Source organism: Nyctibius grandis, chromosome Z, assembly GCF_013368605.1.
Source record: "Nyctibius grandis isolate bNycGra1 chromosome Z, bNycGra1.pri, whole genome shotgun sequence".
In the NCBI taxonomy this organism is placed as follows: Eukaryota; Metazoa; Chordata; class Aves; order Nyctibiiformes; family Nyctibiidae; genus Nyctibius; species Nyctibius grandis.
Genome location: NC_090695.1, coordinates 36,672,009 through 36,693,526, shown reverse-complemented (window position 1 = coordinate 36,693,526; position 21,518 = coordinate 36,672,009). Strand labels below are relative to the sequence as shown.

Genomic DNA, 21,518 nt, shown 5'->3' with positions numbered 1-21,518 from the left:
CTTGCACTTGGGGAATTTGAGTCAAGTGGCATATTTCATGTCTTAGCATGTTTTGTTTAATCAAAAGACATTTTGCTGGAGTGAAGGAGACAGTGCGTGAGTTGAAATAAAGGGCTTTTCTTGTCTTCTATTAGCGGACAAGATGATACAAGGATTCCAGGTTACAGCTGTTGGAAGCAAGGTATGCTATGCTGCCTAAATTCTGCTGGTATTTTGGAGTGACATTTACATCGCAAAGGAGCTCTGACCAGAGATGTAAATATAGTAACGCCCTCATGTTTCTTACCATGCTTCAAGTTACTGAAAAAGCAGACTACTCGTTGCTGCTGTTCAACTACAACAGGAACTAGACTCAAAGACCGATCTTTTTTTGGCAGACTAGTCTGTTGTAGGATATCTGGAATAACAGATGACATGGAATGCTAGGCTAGCACCTGTGCCATTAACTTGTCATGGTTAGATGTACTGAAAACCAAGAGAGCATTGCTGAATGGGATGGTGGTCAAAACTCACTAAAGGTTAAAGTCTTCAGGTACGTACCTTGACCTAATACTTTAGAGATACATGTCAACATTTAGTATTTGTATTCTGACCCTGAAGAAAATGGCTTCACAGTGTCTTTTTATGACTTCTTTTGTCACTTTGAAAATGACAGATTTGGTATACCTTAGCAAGTGTTTTTGGTAACAGGATGAACAACAGAGAGCAATAATGTCTTTATATTTCATGAAAAAGGGTAAATTTTTTTGTGAAAAGCTCATACTCCTGACTTATCTTCTCTGCTGTGTCCTCAGATGGAAAATGATTTTTCAGACTAAAAATAAGTTACTCTATGGTCTCTAGTTTTTGAGACCTTTGAGAGGCAGGTCCAAAATCTAACCTTTCTGTTGATTTCATAGAGATACACATCATGCTATATGTTATGTTGTCTATTACCCATACAGAGGTTTCCTCTACAGCTGTTTTCAGTCTGGAGGTTGAATGGATTGCTAGCTTTGCACCACCTTGCCATCTATCATTTTCTTTTACTACTTTTGCTGTGCTCCTGTGGAAAATCCACACTGACTTTCATGGATCAGGTTCAAAAGCAGAACTTCCAAGATCTGCAGTCCATTTCCTCTACATTGGTGAGACTGGCAGGCAAAAGAAATGCTAAAATGTGGGGTAACATATTTAATGCAGCTTTCAAGAGGAAGTGTATCTCATATCTATTGGTGTTGTCTGTTAAAAGACTTGGGAAGCATTTTAGGGATTGCCTACAATACTTTTTACTGTCTTTCTTGGCAAACATCAAACAAGCCTCACAGGTCACAGATTTCCCAGCCTTTAACTCATGTTGATCTTTGTTATCTCAATGGTATGGACAGGGTCGAGTGAGCTTAACATCTGTTCTAGTAAAGTCAGAGGGTTTGTTGTGGGGAGAAGAAGCACTTGTCTCTACCAGCAAAACGACGACTTGGTGGTGTCCAGCTGAAGATCCAGGTAGTCATACCAGTAATAGCAATGTTGATGATAATAATAATAGTAACAATAACATGAACTGCTATATTATCTGGCAGCCCTGACTAAGATCAAGATCCTATTTTATTAGTCACCCAAACAAACAGTGAAATGTTTTTCCTAATGACTTTATAGTCTAACTAGGAAAGACAGAGTCAGGGTGGGAGACTAAGTCTGTTATCCCCCTGGTACAAATGGACAACTGGGATGCAAAGAGATTAAGAAAAGCATCCAAGACCACACAGGAGTTCTGTGGCATTGGACCGAGAACTTCATTTGAGCTTTCTTAAGTCCAAATCATTCCTTAACTACAAGTATGCTCTGTATCCCACCGGAAAAAGTAACTGAGAAATGTAATGCAGGTACGTCTTAGCAGAGGATTGTTATGGGGCAGATGGTAAGGAACATTTCTGTATCTCTTAGATATTAGCTAGAGAGTTTTTTCTCTATAATTGGGACAACCCATGTTTGTACACTTAAAAGTACAAAATAAAAGAAAAAAGAAAACTTAAGCACTGAGTTCTTCTTGATTTATTCTATTTAGTTGACATGAGAAAGAACTTTCTACTTTTTCCTTAGCAAATTGAATAAACACTATTTGTACTTTGCATACTGGAGAAGGATTTTGCTTTTGGGGAACTACCTATGTCAGTAATTGTGCATTTATAGTTACTGACCATGCATTAATACATATTTAATATCCTGACTTTCCCCCTTATGTATATAATTTTTTTCTGAAGAATTTGCTTGGGAATTTGTATATATAAACAGTGTTGTATTTTCTTGTTAAATTCTGCATATTTTTTTTCATTTTGCCAATCTCTCTAAATGCTTCTCTTGATGTTTGTTGCTGTGGTTTTGCTGAATAAGCACTTAAAGACAAAAATGCAGCACTGTCTGCCTGTGATAGATAGAAAACAAAGCTTCCAGGCAATGCAGACATTTAATTGACCTCCAATGACTGCAGGTGCAGAATTATAGTTCTCATTTGAGTACATTGTCAATGTTTATTTGGGTGCAGTGGCTTACTTAGGTGCAGAGATTCAATGACTGGTGTTTTTAGTACATCTAGATCTAAATCATATTTCTTCCAACCATAATGTACAAAGAGAAGGAGCAGAAAAGTTTAATCTACTACTATATATGTCGCTTAAATTCTCTTACTGCTGACCTGGGATATTGCAAATATTTCTTCAAGTCCAGGGAATTACCTCCGAAGTTCACTGTAGATCAGTTTCCTTCTGGTCTAATTCAGCCCAGAGAAGATCAGATAGGCTGATGGGAGTCTGGAGCAGCTTGCTCAGAAGAGTATTTAGAGGGTCCAGTTGGAACTCTGATGTATGACTGAACTTGTCCTTGAGTGAACCCTCTCTTGATTAAATCACATATTAGTTAGGAAATGTTACGTCTAGGTTCTCAGCTAAATCTACAGTTAAAAGCTTGAGGAGAGAAAAAGAGTGAAGGGGACTATCACTCACCAGGGGAGAGCAATAAGCATGGGAACGAAACATTCGTAAACCTGACATTCCACTTCTGAGGAAATTTCAAAAGGCAGATGTGCTCTATGAGAGTTATTACAGTTGTATTTAATGCCAGTGCACTGTAAGCTTCTGTCCTTCCCTTGGCTGAATAAATTTATCTGTTTGATGCACTGGTTAGAGCTAGTTTTCCAGTTAAATGAAGATTGTGAAGATGTGTCTTCTAGGCGGAAGTTAATGTTCTGCACAATCATCTAGCCTCAGCCCAAGCACATAACCTGTTGCAATATCAAGGGCTTCTAGGGAAGTCTAATGGTGTGCATTGGGCTGGAGGTCAGCCTGGATGAACACAATGATCCCTTCTGACCTTACAGCCTATGGACTCATTGCTGAATAAGGATGTGGCTGTTAAACAGGTTTATTCCCTGGTTCTACATTAATCTATACAGAAGTCTAATTGAATGTAACTGAAAACAAGTGAATGCTGGATGAAAGAAAAATATGACCTTTTCTGTTTTTCTGGATGGAGTGCTGTCAGTGTAATAGAAATCATTGTTTCCTTTATCTCATAACAAGCAAGAAGGATTTGAATCCGTGCTCTTCCATGCCATGAATAATAAAGTAGAAAGGTAGAACCAGGTCTCTTCTTCATTACAGCTGTATAAGCCTGCTATACCCAGTAAAATAAAGATATAAATTGATATTTGCACAATAGAGACAGACGCAGAAAGTATGAGACCCCTTTTTTTCAGATAGGCATCTGCAGTGGTCAGCAAACATGCTGACATTTCCACAATACCATACATGTTAAAGAAAACTTAGGATTACTTTTTTCACCAATTCTTTTAGCAGGACTGAATCTCTAGCATTAGAAATACGTATGTCTCGTCTGCAGAAATATTAAGTGGCTGTGCTCCCCAAACACCTCTCCTTTGAAGAGCATGGAGTTTTGAGCAGCTGAGGAGTGTAGTGGCACATTGGTAACATCCTGTATACAGCTCATCTCCAGAGATGAACACGTCTTTCTATTCTTTTGATTATTAAAACATCAGTACTTTTCCTTTGCTTAAAAGAAAACAAACCTCTCTTTACCTACAGGAAGGTGATTCCCAAAGACAGCTGAAATGTTGGATGAAAATAGAGCAGGCGGAAGAGAGAAAGTTTAAGAAGTTTAAGAAAAAGAGCTTACTGAAGAAATAATTCTAAATCATTTACTATGGATTTGGTTTAAGTTGTTGGAGTTCTGCTTTTGCAGCAGCTTAATTCACACCTTCACTTCAATTTTCCAAATTTCTGGAAATCACACAACTTGTTAGTATTTTAGCTGTACCATATGGAAGAAAAGTGTCTTCCACAACTTACTGTATTTTTTATTACAGGACAGTATCTATTTTCTGCTGCACTAATAACAGATTTCCTACTTTTAAATTTTGAAATATCTGTCTTATGTAAATATCCCATAGGAAATTAGAATTCCAATATGTAATGTACTATGCAGACACTTAAGCATGAATCATTGTCCTGAAGTTTAAATAAGGAAAAGGCTAAATTTACAGTCTAAATTAAAGAGAAAATAAATAACGTCTGACAAAGAACTGTTTCTACGTTGCAGATGGGAAATGGAGTCAATGCATGATTAAGTGATTTGATGTGATCAGGGTCATGCAGGCAACCTGTGGCAGCTATTGGCATTGAATTGCTGTCTCCTGATTGCCAAGCTTAACAGCAGAACCATCTTTCTCTCCATGATACCTTCTCCCTTCCTGACTTTCATGTTTTAGTCTGGTAAGTGGGTGTCACAGGGTGGCAGAATGCCTGCTTTAGCAAGCACTTTTCATTAAGAACACATGTCAGAGCTATAGAGTACTTCCTGTACTTTCCCCTTCAATGAAACCTCATCTACATACCTCCCACAGAGCTGCTCTAGAAGACTCAGTTTAGCACCCAATGACCCCCTCATTTCTTCTCCCCACCATTTTGCTGCACACATATGTTTTCCTTTCTCTGGTAGCAGCACTAACATTCAGACTTTGTCCATTGCTAGGCAGATGTTAGGACTGTAAGGAAGGGTTCCTCTGCACAACAGTGGGTTTTTTGGTTTGTCTTTATAAAGCATGGAGAACAGGTCACCTCCACACCAGTACTTAATTAGTACACAGAGTAATCTTGGGTTTTTTGTTTGTTTGTTTGTTTGTTTTTTGACAAGAAGCATAAGGAAGTGGTAAATCCTGCTGGAGAGCAGAAAAGCTAGGCTGTGTTTGATGTGTTCCAGGGAGTTACTTTCTAAAGAAATGCAATAAGCTCCCTGTCTTAAAACAGGGCATGCCTGACGGAGTCCTACATCCTAGTCTACCAAACTCTGGGCTGTTCAATGCATTGTCAAATGAATCATGCCTGCAAGTTAATAGAAATAGTCTTTGTTGTAGGCACTATTACTCAACACTATTCCTCTTGAGCTGCAATGTGAAAAGATGTCACCGATGGAAATATTATACTTTAGCTCCATAAGGAAGTTACAGTGGCCACAAAGAGGAATGCAATGCTAAACAATGTTATCATCTGTGCACTGAAGGAATGCTTTCACTTCCTATAATGTTACAGAGGGGGGTGGCCTCAGCCTGCATGCAGCAGTGCGCAGCACAGAGTTGCATTAGCTAAAATTTTTTGACCTTTTATCTGCAGTAAAATGGTGTCCTTCACTGCAGCTGAGAAAGATGGGAATTCTCTTCCTATCCACCTAGTCTCTCTGGTAGAGTTTGTGCTGTTATGCTATGTACGCTCTTTATACTCTTATGCTATTTAGTTTATATTAAAAGTGTCCAAATAAATCCACCAAGCAAGAGGGAAGAAGCTAACTTCTTTTTTAATGCACACTCCTTTTCTAGCAATGTGCACATAACTGTCCTGTACGCTACATGATCAAAGCACAGCCCATGTGAATGCACAGAGGATGCGACGGGCATCCTGCCTGTACTTGCTAGGATTTGCGTTCCCAGGGAGTGCTGGTATCAGTCTGGACAGTTTGATGTAATCCTACCAATGTAGCTGAAGCTATCTGGGCTCAAGGATTTATTAGTTGTGAACGTTCATTTTTGTTATCACTGGGTTAGTGCCAGTAAATAAGTTACCAAAGCCACTAGCTGAGTGTCATTTGATAGGAAAAGGCTGGGATCACAAGTAAGCCTTCTGTCTTTTAACAAAAAAAAAAGTGCTGAGGTAAGCAGTGTCAAACCCAGCTGCACCAACATGATGGTGGGAAGACAAATGAGAGCTTTCACTGCTGGATACAGGCAATAGAGAGCCCACAGCTCTGAAAAACCTCTTCATATCCCAGAAACAGCTGTCATAACTAAAACTGCAAGGGACTGCTTTTTAAACCATGAACTTTGATAAGGAGAATTCTCTCACCAGTCCTTTCGCTAGCTAATAAACACAGTTCTAGCAACACAGCTCATCTGAAAGGTGACTGAAGATTTAAATATCTTCAAAGGTTTCCAAACCCCTCTTTTTATAACCTCCCCAAATGCTTATGCTGAGTCCCTGGCTGGAATTTCTGAAGTATCTGTCACTAGAGTATCTGGCTGCTGAGCCCTATGAGCTCAACAATTACCGCGTAATGTAAAACTTCTTAGATTTTTCCTATGGGAGGCTGAATTTTACAAAGTTAGATCTAACATTTACCCTGTTATTGGCAACAGTGAAACACTAAAAGAGACACAATAGAAGGGACATGGGGTCATTTTAGAATAAATATTCGGGTGATGACAGTTTTGAAATGTTCTGTTGGCCTCTCCTGGTGTGTATTCTGGGAACAGGAGGTCACGCAAAGTCAAGGGTGATGAAATGCATGTGCTCATGGTCTGACCTACTGCATGGGGGGAAGGCGTGAGCGACATGCACGGGTCTAAGCTCTGCGTGTGCAAATGTGTGTGTGCGTGCACGTGCATGAAACATTTGAGTAGGGGAAAGAAGGAGAATGGAGAATCATGAGGTGGGGAAGGGAGGTGTTTCGTGCTGGTGGTGCAGTGAACTCCAGACAGGGACCGCTTTTCCTCCACAGGGCCCGCCAGCTCCTTATGGCTGTTGCCTGGGCAATGGCTGGGGAATTATGAGGAATGCTGGGAAACGGTATCCTTCTTTTGGGCTCATGGATGGAGCAGAAGGGGGTGGATGGCTTTTCTCTGTCTGTTTCTTTTTTTATATTCAGCAGATTAGACAGGCAGGTTGCTGTGGCGACGACACGGAGGAGGTCTCCTGCACACCTGCACCACAAGCAAGTAGTCCTGCCAACAGACTTAAGGAATCCCAAAGACATCTTTTTTTTTTTCCCTATGGTGAGTGCACAAGAGGAGGGAAAAGGGGGGGAAAAGAGGAGGAGATGGCAAAAGAGAGAGGAGGGAGAGGTGAAGACAAAAGCCAATCAATATTCAATCAGCTTAGCTGAGCAGCAGTGCTTGCTTGTTGCAAAACGGGATGTGCATAAACAAGACGCACAGGCTGTCCGTAGGAACACCCTGAGCAAGCTGCCCTTCGGAGGAGAAAAGAAGCAGCGATATTTTGGTTTTACCTACCGTGTGTCCTGCATTTCATGGTGTCTTTGGGGGAAACCAAAATAAAGTAACTATGGAAATGGCAGAAATCAGGCACAGGACACAGAGATGTGGATGGGGTGTGTAAAGCTGGAAACTGAAGTTACTCCTTTGTGTCTGGCTTGGGAAGATGTGTTTGTGTTTGTGCATGCACATACAGACATAAGATTTCATTTCTGAGAGGAACCCTGCCTTTAGAAAAAGAGCTGTAGAGTGGTGTGAAAATTGACATTATATGCCTGCTAAAAGAAAGTATCCAGAAGGATATAGACGTGGGAGGGGGGAGTAAAGAAAAAAGAAAAGAAAACTTTTATAACCAAGAGGTCCTTAAGACAAACATGTTGCTCTGGGATGCCATGGCATTTCTCCAGCTTCTCCCAATGAAGCAGTAAGCTTCATGCAGACTTACCATCCTTGCATCACCTCTCCTGGACATCCCCCCTGTCTCCTTCAAGACTGTCTCTCTTCTCTTCCCTTTGTCCTTTCTCCCACTTACCCCTTTACAATCCCTCTCAGTAATTTTTCGCATCATCTTTTCCCAACATCTAAAATGATTGTTTGCATGCCTGCAGTACTATCCAATCTGCATACAAACAACACGTTAAATAAATAAAAATATGTTTATAGGAACAGGTAGTGAATGCATGGATGACTCCTTGTTTCTGAATATGCCGAAGTGCGGCTGTTTAGAGACTTACTTTTCTGCTCTGCCTGTGTCTTTTTTCACTGGAAGGAGGAGGCTCCTACCAACCAGGGCATTTGATAATAGAAAAACATAAATTTAAAGTTTCAAACTGATAATGTTACAAGCACTCAGAACCTGCACTATAAACAGTAAGAGAGGAGGGAGAAGTGGAGATGTGAAGGGGGAAGAGATTTTAATCACGCTGGTTCTTGGATGCAGCAGGTGTCAGGAGTATTTCCCAGCCTGCCAGGCAAAAGAGCACTTTGCTGTTCTCATCACTGCGCCCTTATCCAGTTGTTTTTACCATGCACAGAGTTTCCTGTAACAGGAGAATTGTGCAAAACAGAGTTTTCTGCAGGTAACAGTGATAATGAGCTTACAATTGGAGTTCAGATGACACAAATATAATGAAGTTCAGTTGTTCTCATGACCTGTTTCATCTTTATAGAGAGTTGCACAGTCTGTTTGTGAGATGAGGCTAAAAAAGCCAAGTTTCTCCTGTTTAGGTATCAGCAATTTTGATGGAAGGTTATATGCATTTACGGAAGGTAATGGCTTGTTCAGGTCCCATATATTAGATTTCCCTTTCCTTGACTTTGTTTTATTTTAAGACTGAGTCTATCTTTCCTTCAGGATAATACTGCATTACTGTGTCTGTGACCGTGTTTATAGACAAAGCAATTTGTGGATAATTTAAAGCTACCATAAATGTAAAATATAGCCTGTTGCTCATCAGTTTCTTCAGATTCTGAGCTTAGAGTTCATGTTAGTAACATCTTTGGAAGAACAAGTTTAAAAGAGATTGCATATGCTCTGTTCCAGCTAACGTCAGTGTGCAATGCCTCACTTCTTCAGTCGGAAACCTAGACAGACCTGGGGGGCCTCTCACAGGGACATGTTTTTACTAGTGGATGGCTGCATTTTTTTTGTCCTCTGTTGTGCTCTGTTGAAGTGATATCCCATGCTGAACTCTGTTCTACACAGACAATCCAAACAAAGTGATGAGGGAGTAAGTATATGATCTTAGGCATGATGGCAAATGTGAACTGACTGTTTAAAAGAGCAGACTAGGCCCGTCCAGAGCTGGCTGAAGACAGTGGGAGTCTTTCTGCGTGTGTCGGTGGATTTCTGACCAGGCTTTATGCATTCAGGGAATAAAGTCAAGTGTTTTACTCCCCTCCTTCTAGAACTAAAACTTCACCTGTAAGGAGTGTATGCAAGAGACAAACCAATACGCAAACTGTGATTATCTGTAATGAAGGAAAGAAATTAAATCGAGGTATCAAAGCAAGGCAAATAAAGAGGAATTCTTGGAAGAATTGTCCATCTCCCTTCCTATGTGCTGGCTTGTGTCTACCATGCTTACTTCCCCCATATATAGGTTTCTGAGACCCACATTGCCCTGCCAAATCTGCCCCAAGCAAAGCACTCAGATAACAGTGGCGCTCCCCTTGCTGAGGGGAGATTGGGACTATCTATAGCTGGTGGGTCTCCTGAGCATGCAGAACTCTGTAGCATGATCCAGCCAGTGCTCGGAACACGAACTGAAAGATGTCAGGGCTTTCTGAGGTGATACCCATCAATCAGATAAAAGAAAGGAAAGGGCAACCAAGATCTGTAGACACTGGAAGTATTTTCTGGTGTAAACAAAGTAGACATTATTTCTAGGATCTTATCAAAAGAGCTAAAAATAGCACATTCTAAGCCACATTCTGATGTAATGCTTTGTAAACCTCTTTTCTTGTTAAGGGAGTCACTCCAAAATTATGGTAGAGTAACTACGTGGAATTATTCCATGGTTATTAGTCAGTAACACCTTTGTTGTCTCTCCTTTCAAAATATTGTATTTATCACTGTAGCCCAGCATTTCGATGTTATTTTAGCTGCTACACGTCAGTAACGATTGAGGCAAGCCATTTTAATGGTGGTAGAATCAGACTTTGCTTATATTTCTACCTCCTTGTGAACCTTTCAAGTCAAGCTTTCCTATAGGTAAGTTTATGATTGTGTGTATATATATAAAAAAATAAAAAAAAACCCAAACCATAAACCATAAACAGAACCAGAACCAGAACCAGAAATAGGAATAAAATTTTTTTCTTTTTTAGAAGAGAGCAAGATCATTTCTCCTTCAGTGGACAGTACTGCATCAGAAAATATCAACCGCAAACAAGACACTATGGAGTTCAACGTCTCTGAAGTGCTCAGATGAAGAAGAATTTAGAATAAATATTAGTGTCTTTTAACTGCATGGAATAAACACATAAAAGACAACCCACTAGCAGAGAGAGAAAGAGATTTTGCTTAAAGGAGCATTTGGTCAATGAGCATTAGTTTGTTTTAGTTACATGAAAAAATGATGGATTGTTTGTTTATAATTGAACTGAGCTAAACTTTCAACTGTGCTTGAAAGTAATTTAAAAGAAAAAGATGTGGAATGGTCTGTGCCTGACACAGAAATGCAACAATTCAGAAATCTCCATAAAACACCTATTAAAAGAAGATTATCTTTGGACCCTGGTAAAAAAGGTGATTTTTCTTTTAAAATACTGCACAAAAATGTATGATGTCAGTGTTTTACAGCCTCTGTTGACTTACTGGAGGACAAAAAAACGAAGGGAATGAAAATGCCTTGAGAGTCCAGCCATGTGTGAAGTGAGGTTTCACAGAGGCCATAGGATGCTACTATATGCTGTTTAGTCTGAAAGCTTTTAAAATGCCAGATAGAGACTCCATATCTTTTTAAGGGTTACAGTCATTGATCTGGAAAACTAATAACATCCATCCTGAGGAGGTATGTGAGCAGGGGATCTAGGAAGGAGATACTGAAAGCTGTTTGCCCTGCTTTTCATATGTCTAGGTTTATTCCCAAGAAGAATGAGAGGGTGGAAATGGCCTGTTCTCTGCTTAGGTGGCCCCACCTCTCTGGAAGGAGAGGAGTGCAGCTGGTGGATGTGCTGCGCCACACTGGTGGCAGTTTGAAGGAGACCTGCTGCTCTAGTCTGCTCTTCTAGTTGGAAGCACAACTGCAAAAGTAGCTCTGAGTGGGAGAGAAAAAGAGACATACAGTAAAAATCAGGGCAGGGCTGTGTCTGGAGCCTCAGGCAGCCTGAACTGAAGTGAATTCCCTGCAGATACTGTAGAAAAGGAACGTGGCTTCTCGTTACTGTCTCCCCACGCATGGCCATCACATCCAGAGCACAGACTTCTTGAGTCTGAGAGGTGAAAAACAACGCTTTACAGCTGGCTGGCACCCTTCCCCCTCTTTGTCTGCATGCACAGAAGGAGAGATCTGTTTGTGTGGCTCCCCTCAGACTGACTTTTTCTGGAGTTGTAAAGTACTTCAAAGCTCTTCAAGATGAAGGAATATGTAAATGTGGGACAGTTATCAATGTAGGCTGAATGCATATGCAAATTAAATACTATGAATGTGTTTGGAATGAAATCAACATGTTCTTGCTTGCAAATTTGGAATGTGATTAATCGACATGCTCTGAACGACTTTGCAAATAGTGACGTATTTATTGCCAAACTATTTGAGCACTTTAGTACCCATGTGAGGTACCCAGCTAACTCCCTGGAAAGGCATCCTCACTATTGTATATTCTCATAAGCCTTCTTAAAAGCACTAGTTTAAAAATAAACATTGCAGAAAGTATCATGTTCCACTTCTAAACCAGTTCTGAAGTGTAACCACCCCTCGGCTGAAATGTGCCAGCTGTTCAGCAGCGCCCAGTTAGCCTGCCTTCCGTTTTGGGAGAAGTGAATAATACAACATATAGATTCAAACTGCAACAGGATTTTAGACTAAATATTGCTATTTATATTGGAATTTGATCAAGAAATTAGAAAGGAACCCTGATACTATTGATTTTTACTGAAATGTAGCTATTTCTTCAGGGTTAAGTAACTTCACTGAGGATCTAAAACCTGATAAACATTCTATCTTGGTTAAGTCTTTCCTTCCTTGTGAAAATTTTGTTTACCAAACAGTGTTTTATTTTACAAAATATAATAGTGTTACAGACCTGGTTTTAGGTTTTACTAATCTCTTAACTTCATGCTGCTTTTCTGAGAGATTGTTTGAGCCTTCATTGTGCCTTCCCAATATTCTTGGTTTTTACCTGCATGAAGGCACCTGATTTTGAGCAACCAGTGACAAATTAAGATTAATTCTATATGTGTCGATTCCTTTAAATACCACTCTTCTTGCACACTGCCTTTCAGATATAAAGTGTTATCATCTAGTAATGCTAACTGCTGTTACAGATTCCCTCTCTTCCAAAGCCTTTTGGGAATTCAGTGTTACTCTGGAAGCTGCTCTGGCTCAAGCTCGTCTGTCTTTTTCTTCAGCCAAATATAACACTTGAGGATTAAAGACTCAACATGTCTCCCAAAGTTTGCATTGCATTCAAACCCATGGCAATGAATTTGATTTATACTTTTTGTCTGTTAACTGAAGTGAATAAATGGGAAGCCCTGGATAACTGACTCACCAAATGCAGTAATACCCCACGTAACAAAAGAGATAAGGTTGTTTTTTGGAAAGACTTTTAAGTGTCTTTCAAAACTTTTCATAGAATCATAGAATCATAGAATGGTTTGGGTTGGAAGGGACCTTAAAGATCATCTCGTTCCAACCCCCCTGCCATGGGCAGGGGCACCTTCCACTAGACCAGGTTGTTCAAAGCCCCATCCAATCTGGCCTTAACCCCTGCCAGGGAGGGGGCATCCACAACTTCTCTGGGCAACTTGTTCCAGTGTCTCACCACGCTCACATTAAAGAATTTCTTCCTGATATCTAATATCTAAATCTACCCTCTTTTTAAAGGGTTTAACGGTTTAAAACCGTTAAAATGATTTAACGGTTTAAAACCGTTACTCTTCATCCTATCATTACATGCCCTTGTAAAAAGTCCCTCTACAGCTCTCCTGTAGGCCCCATTCAGGTACTGAAAGGATGCTAGAAGGTCTCCCTGGAGTCTTCTCTTCTCCAGGCTGAACAACCCCAACTCTTTCAGCCTGTCTTCACAGGAGAGGTGCTCCAGCCCTCTGATTGTCTTCGTGACCCTCCTCTGGACTCACTCCAACAGGCCCATGTCCTTCTTATGTTGGGGGGGCCCCAGAGCTGGATGTAGTACTCCAGGTGGGGTGTCACAAGACCAGAGTAGAGGTGGAGAATCACCCCCCTCGACCTGCTGGTCACACCTCTTTTGATGCAGCCCAGGATATGGTTGGCCTTCTGGGCTGCAAGCGTCCATTGCTGGCTCATGTTGAGCTTCTCATCAACTATCACCCCCAAGTCCTTCTCCTCAGGCCTGCTCTCACGCCGTTCTCCACCCAGCCTGTGTTTGTGCTTGGGATTGCCCCGACCCAGGTGTAGGACCTTGCACTTGGCCTTGTTGAACTTCATGCGGTTCGCATGGGCCCACCTCTCAAGCCTGTCAAGGTCCCTTTGGATGGTACCCCTTCCCTCCAGCATGTCGACCATGTGTTGACCGTGTCATCAGCAAACTTGCTGAGGGTGCACTCAATCCCACTGACCATGATACTGACAAAGGTGTCAAACAGCGCTGATCCTGTTACCGGAAAATAGTAATCAAGAAAACTCTCTAAACCAAATGATAGTTTAGAAAGCCGACATTGTTTTATTGCAGTGCTGGGTGCGTGGGGGATCTCTCCTCCTAGCATGCACACATAGGGACAGAAGCACACTCATTATATACATTATAGTACAATTCCTGAGAAAAGCCTGCCTATTCTAAGAAACCTTATGCATATGCTAATACATTATGTAACTGTCTTTGCACATGCGTACTAAATTGGGGAAGGGGTCTTGGGTGGTCTCTGGTGATCGTAATCCCCCATAGTTGTGCTGTCCACTATATGATCCCGCTTCCGCACAAGTGTGGTTGATGCGTTTCTTTTGACACATGCAGGTGTCTTCAGGGAAAAGATATTGTTCTGGCTCTTACAGGATTTATCTCTTCTCCTGGCGCCAGAGCTGTGAATCAAGTCATTTAAGACACTACAAAGATGTTGTCTGCAGTCTTGTTTATCTTTGGCCCTCCTTTGTAATTAGTGAGGAATTTAACAGAGGCCTTGGATCCTCTAAGAATAAGCACAAGCAAGAGTCAGTGATGACTATAACGTTAAATGTTATCAGTCCTAGAAGCAGACACCGTCTGCAAACATTCAGTTAGCTTCAGAAAGTCCAGTTATTTAGCTGAAAGTAAAAATCACTGAAAGAAAAACTCGTCCTGTTTAAATGTTACACAAAGTAGGCCTTTTAGGGCCTACTTTGAGGCCTACTTTTACTAAACTGTCTGGTATCAGTCCCAATATCGACCCCTGAGGAACGCCACTTGTCACTGGTCTCCACTTGGACAGCAAGCCATTGACCGCAACTCTTGAGTGAGACTATCCAGCCAATTCCTTATCCACCGAGTGGTCTATCCATCAAGTCCCTGCCTCACCAATGACAAGGATGTCATGTGGGACAGTATCAATTTTGTCAATCATTTGTACATATACATGCATATGAGTATGAATGTGTCTGATTTTTTTTTCCTGTTAAATAATTCTACATACAGTATGAGACCAAAATCAGGACAATGGATAATAACATTCCATTGCCACATCATTTTTATGTGGATTCTGCCTGCGTGGTTTCTCTCATTTATTAATAAGTTTGTGTTTCTTGAAGTTTTCTCATTCTTTAGACTATCATAGGCACTGAAGCGTAACTGATTGCTTCCTCCTTTTTGACTTTTCAAGTCTAGAGGATTTTACCAGGAAAATTCTGCTTAGTTTCATTAAGGTTAACTGACATTAACAAAATTAAGTATTCTATCTAATGAAGATGTTTTTACCTTCAGCTGTACTCTGCTTTATTGCAGTTGAAGCATCTAGGTTACACACTAGAGAGAAAAGACCATATTTTCAGGCATACAGATATTATAACTATTTTAGTCTGGGATTTGGATATGATTGTACATGCATCCTGAGGAACAAACTTCAATGAATGATTCTTTATTTTTAATTAAAAAAAAAAAAAAGAAGAGGTGTAGCCTCTTCTACAGAAGAGGCTGTAGTCTGTTATCATGGCAGCATAAACAGTTTAGGCCTGCAAGCAGGTCCTACACTGTTATTAGAATTGTTATTAGAGATCTTGATTTATCAACCTTACCAGAGGTACTGCAGATAGGTGTGAGTTTAGCAGTAGGCTTTACGGGCTGATGGGCCATTGTTGCACTGTGAGATCAGAAGTAGTTAGGAGCGTAAACCCTGCTAAGGATATGGACAGAAGAGATCAAAATAGTGTGAATTTGGGGAACGTGCTCCACAAGGGGTTTGCAGAAGTTCTTTTCCAGTCATCTGTTCTCAGGGGTTCAGAGGCCTGTAATTCCCACTCAACATTTGAACATGTTTTGAGCTAGGATAAAGGTAACATTTCATAGCAAAATCAGTAAATTTTTCAACATTTCTGTGATGCCTCTGAGTTTCCAAAGGTTTTCATTCTTTGAGAAACTTTATTTGCATGTAACACCCAACATGTGACCAAGCGCTTCTGGTACCACGCCAAACTTGAGCTAAGCCCATATTTTGTTATGAAATCTATTCCTCCTTTTCAGAGACAGCAAGAGAATTATCTGCTTCATCTATCTTACAAAATCAACTTTCCAAAACCAAGAATATGTCACACTTATTACTGCACTCTTCTGGGGCAGCTACAGCTCTGAAGCACATGTAAGTGAAGATGGTGCTAGAGCACTTCTGCTCCTTCTCATTTAGTTGAAGGTTCATATGATGTTTGCCAACATTTGCAGTTAGGTATATTTTCCACCTCTTTTTTTCTCAGTCACCTCATAATCTTAGGGCTAATGGACCGTGGATTTCGGTTCAAATTCAAAGCTGCAAGCAGAAATGTGCTTAATGATTTCATCCTACCTCTCTCCTCTTGTGACCCAAGCACTTAGCCAAAAATCAGGTTATTGGAGGTTTTTCCATAGTATGGAGCCAGATATCTTTCCTATTTACAAAGAAGATAGAAATTATTTTTTTCGCTGAATATGGAGAAATCAAGTAGAAGATAGCTGTTTACTCACAACTTGAAACTTTTTCCACCTCATACTAAAAGCTGTTTAAACTTGTTCTTCTTTCCATTCTCTGTGGGTCAGGCTTCATGCACGCCTTCTTTTCCAAGCTTTTCTGTTTTCTCTGTTCTTTCACTCTGAGGCAATTGATCTTTCAGAGAATGAACTCCCACCAAATCACTTTGTATTATTGCTTTGAGCAGCAGAGTGCCTGCATTGATGCAAGGGCCATGTTTGTTTCAGCTGTAAATGTACTTACCAGAGCTCAATGGTTCTTCTGCCTGCAAGTTGGCTGTTATGTTCATGGACCTTCAGCCTGATAATGTAACCCAAGCCCTGTCATTAACTTCTAGCTGAATGACTGAGGTTTACATAAAATAGAGAGAAGATCTTGTAAACTGCTGCAGTGGGCATATGAACTTTAGCATCCGGGGTTAAAACATAGAAAGACATGCATATTAAGTTTTGCCAGCACATCTGGTTTCTAGGCATCAGTCTTAAGAGTCACAGTTGCTCAAATACAAATGTGGATAAGTAGGTATTAGGATGTGGTTGTTTCACTCTTCCATTGACTAATAATGTGTCTGTTCTTCACCCACATTGAACTGATTGCATCTAAGCTTTTTCATAGCTTAGTAAAGAAACTTTAATCCAGCTGAGTGTTTGGAACAGGCTACTTCTCACACTGGCTCTACCTATCTGCGCTGTTTATTCCTTCACCCTGAACACAGCTTTTATCCCTCATGGCTTTATTGTAACTCTTCTGCAACGTCCCTTTTCTTTACTCCAAAAATCAGGGTACACTGCTCTTGCTAACTCCTTTGCAGAAGGACTTGGTTCAACCTTAGTGAAAGTCAGTAGAAATGGGAATAGGCTCAGGACTTCTTGAAAGAGAACATGAGGTCCACAGGTCCATAATGCTTTGGTTCCTGCCCCATGCCAAAATACTGCAGCAAAACTTTGTTTTTTAACCTATCCATATTAAGAGAACTGGGGCAATACTTTCCCACCCAGAACTATCGGTAGAAAGAGTTTGGAATACAGGAAAAAGCTTCAGGAGTTCAGACTGTGAAAATCACATTCCTTATCATCTCCCCAGATGGCCTAGAAAGAATCTTCAGACAACACACATTAAAGATAAGATTGAAATTTCCAAGGAAAATATACTGTGGAATTCTTGTACATCTGTGGTACTTTCTCAGTCTCTGCTGAAATGATGCAGTGAATTGAAAAATGTCTTATAGGGGCCAATTTTTTATCCTACCACACACAGAATTCTGGAGTCAGTCTAATGAATCTGATGTTGTTAGTAGCTCTAAATTTACACTGGGGCACTGGAGATCAGACTGAACTGTGATCTCTAAGGCAGCATGGGAATAGCCCACTTGTGTTGAATAATTAAGCTGCTTGCCCCTCTCTTTGTCTTCTTCTTCTATATCTCTTTTTCCAGGGTACCGTTCTGGACTCGGAAAGACAGAAGAGGAAAAATACAAAAGCAACAAAATAACTTCAAGATCTCAGCAGCTTAGCTATCCTACCATCTGTTTGAAAGGACAAAACATTAAAACAGAACAAAACTTGTGGTCCAACAGCTATGTCTGCAAAGAAGAAACAGTGCTATAGTTTAAATTCTATGCAACACCCTTGGGATCAAAATATTACGACAACAACAAATAGTAGTGACCACATTTAGTGGATACTCAAAGAGCTAGCCATTACTCAGATTCTTTACTGTTGTTTGGAAGTGAAACCTGAGAGCAGAGAAGAGAGGGGGAAAGAAACCTTGTGTTAAACTGGCACACACCAGTGAATAAATGGCTGGCATTTGCAAAACTGCATTGCAGGGGAGCTTTCAACAGTTTGCCACTGCCAGCTGATGTCTCTTTAAGCATCACTGCCAAGAAGCCAAAACTGGAAGCAGGTGCAGGGGCAAAGGAACTGAATGTGGAAAGGGAGAAAAAAGGAGAAAGAACAGAACTTCTGTTGTTGAAATTCTGTTGCTTTCATTAAAACCTAAACAAAGCTTTACTTTAAACTTGAATAATAATTTTTGGTGCGATAGACTCCTGCCTATCCAGTTTGACAATCCTCTTACATTTATGCACTGAGCTAAAAGATTTTTTTTGGTTTTGTTTCTGTTTTTTTTCCCCCCTGTAAGGCCTTGGATTGTCTGAGAATGCTGTATACTGAGTACAGCAGCTTTCCTTTGAAGATTGAGAGCATCTGCTTCTTTATGCCTCTTGTTCTACCCCTCAAGCAAGCTGCTTTTTACACTCTCCCACCCTCCTCCGTCCAGTGCCTGGGAACAGAGCTGTTTCCCCAGCTCAAGTCTCTGTCTTCACTCTGCCATGTCACCAGTTCAGGACCTTAGTACACTGCTGTCTGATAAGATCCATAGCAGGAAACATTAGGTGCTAAGAATTTACATTCTTAATACACTAATGCAATGTGCCAATCATGGTTTTGTGAAATGGCTTCTGTTCCTTTTCTTAAGATCAGTTATAAAAAGCAAGGAATGATAGGTATGGGCTGGACTGTAGGGAAATGGTAAGTTTAGCCAGAAACTTTGTGAGAGGTCTTGATTAGCTTTGGGATGCCTCAAAGAGGAAATAAATTCCTTAATCGTAAGGAAAACAAGGCCAAAAGAAAAAAAAAAAAAAGAAAATGAAATCTTTAAATGCACATGGCAGCAGGTGGGAAGCTTTTCTTCAATTCTTTGCTAAGAACTTTGATTTTTAATCATTTAGTAGTTACTGTTCCCACAGATTAGAGAAAAGGTGTGCCACCTTCTAGTCAGAGCCCTGAATTTGGGCTTCCTTATTGTTCTCTACCATTTAAGAAATTCCTCCTATTCTCAGTTAAAAGATTTTCCTTTCTGCTTTGCTTTTCCTATAAAGAAAAGGCACTAGCTAAAGCCTCACTGGGCAGAGTAAAATAAAAATAAATCAACATATATGAGTGCTTCTGTATGCCTCATGTTTTAAAATCATTCCTTTCCCATGTTCTAAATATTATGATATTAAATCACAAACTGTGCATTAAAGTAGACTGTATTTTTTTTGTTTCTCCTCTTGTATCTCTTAGGAGAGATTGCTGAAACTAATTTGATCAGTGTCTAACCATTTTGCAGTAGCACATTCTTGACAATGCCTTGTTTTTCCAGTTATACAGATTGTTTATTCTGAAGGAAAATCATTTCACATTTTCAGTTTATACTGCATATTAAACCACTTTTGCATTTATATTGACAGTGAATTTTCTTCTCTTTAACTTTTCCTTAATATTCAGCTACTTTTTACTCTCCCTTTTTTGAAAATGGCCAGAAAATTAAGCATAGAGATATAGACGTGTCTATATTTCCATCCATCACTCATCTTTTCTTTATAATGGTGCCTTGTTTGGAAGGTGCTAAGGGACTTCTTTAAAGTGATATTCTTCCTCTGAGTCAACAGGAAACATTCAGTCTGCCTCAGCATAAAAAGTGTACAGAACGCAGCATGGTGCAAAAGAGAATTTACAAATCGACAATGAACTCAGCCTGAGCATTGCTCAGTAAATGTGAGCAGTCCTTCAATTAACAAAATTGATGTAGACATTGTAGGATTTTTAAAATATCTACCCTAGGCTTTCAAGCTGTTTCCTCCAACTCTTACAGCCTGTGGAGATACAGTCTTTATTCTGACGAAAGCTGAGATTCTCAAAAGAACAAGTCCAGTAGCTAGAGTTTATTAGAAAGGCACCAAGAAGTTTGGATAAGAATAGCATGGAAGTAAGTCTGTGACCTTTTCAAAAAGGGAGAAGAAACATAAGTAAATCTGTTCTCTAAGAGACACCATGACATATGAGTGTGCCCATATGTGTTGGAGCATCGAGGCTTTCTTAACACACAGGATTTTCTCAAGCCCTATGTCCTTGTTTTAGATATAGATGGGTAGTTTTGACAGGTCAACCGTTCTCATTAGGAACCAAACTGAAGTTGATTCCCAATGAATGTCACATGTCTTTTCATGATGTGCAACACAGGCCAGGCTGAAACATAAGTGCAGAAAACCTTTGAGCAAGCTTCCAGGAAATGCCCTGGATGAAGTTGTCCAGAGTCTGTGAGAATTGGATGGAGCACCAAAAGCAACGATATGCATTCGTGGTCTGTTCTCATGCACGGTGGGAAGTAAATGCTACAGGCTCGTAGTCTCTGTGTAGGTGATGGATATAAGACCCAGAGGAATCAAACCATAGTCATCTCTTTCTGCTCTTCATTTCAATCCTGAACTAACATCCTCCTAAATTTTTTTAGGAGCATTTGAGTTGATTGGAAGAGAAGTTATATTTCAAGGATTAACAGAGCAAAGGGGAACACTGTACCTTTACGCACTTGATCACTGCTAAACACTGCCATAACTTCTCTGATTTTATTTCTGCAGCACTCAGGAAAGTATTTGAAACTCCAAGCACTTTGCAGTTTTTGTGCATGAATAAAGTCTAAAACAACGAGTGTTCTAGGATAAATATATATATATTTGTGTGTATAGATAGATAGGTACACAAGGAAAGGCATGCCTGCACTCTAACAAAAGCACAATAGCTCATTTATAAAGTCACAAAACTGCTAACGGGGTACATTTTCTATAAACTGAACTAGCTTATAGTTATATATCGAAAAAAAATACAGCCAAGGCCTATTAAATGAAACCATAGATGAAGTGAACTTATGTCATCAGTCTTTGAATTTTGCACATTTTGAACACTATCCAAAAATCATAATCCACTGTTTGAAATATTGTATCAGTGGAGAAGGAAAAATTATCTCCCCATTACAAACTTATAGCTTCAAACATTCACATCCGACTGTAAATATATCACATACTGTATCATGTTGCTTATGGAAAATGACTTTTTTTTTTCCTTTTAATTTTCTAATCCTTTTGCTGAAGATTAGTGTTTGGCAAAGTCAAGTCTCTAATTGTTCCTTTCCATTTTATTCTACAGGAAATAATGCTCTCTCTGATATAAAATAAATTATTGTATATTTCCATATTCGACAAACCAGGACATTCTGTATATACAAATAATGAAATTCAATGCTCCTTGAGGATCATGTGACTATACGGATGCCTGTGGTTGCTTAGTCTCTGAACTACACTATTTTTGTTTAGTGTGGTACTGCACTTAA

General features: G+C 40.0%; 1 long non-coding RNA gene across 3 annotated transcripts in view; it reads left to right on the top strand.

Moving 5' to 3' along the window:
- Window positions 1-302: 302 nt before the first annotated feature.
- The window catches only part of LOC137676518 (uncharacterized), a 30,414-nt gene continuing 9,198 nt past the window's right edge, over window positions 303-21,518 (top strand). Inside the window, exons 1-4 of one of the 3 annotated variants that reach the window (XR_011050096.1) lie at window positions 303-532; window positions 4,591-4,763; window positions 7,186-7,312; window positions 10,361-10,781. This is a non-coding gene — a long non-coding RNA (uncharacterized lncRNA). Of the gene's footprint in view, window positions 533-4,590; window positions 4,764-7,185; window positions 7,313-10,360; window positions 12,208-21,518 lie in introns of those variants that run through there. The other 2 variants (XR_011050095.1, XR_011050094.1) reach the window with 2 other exon arrangements.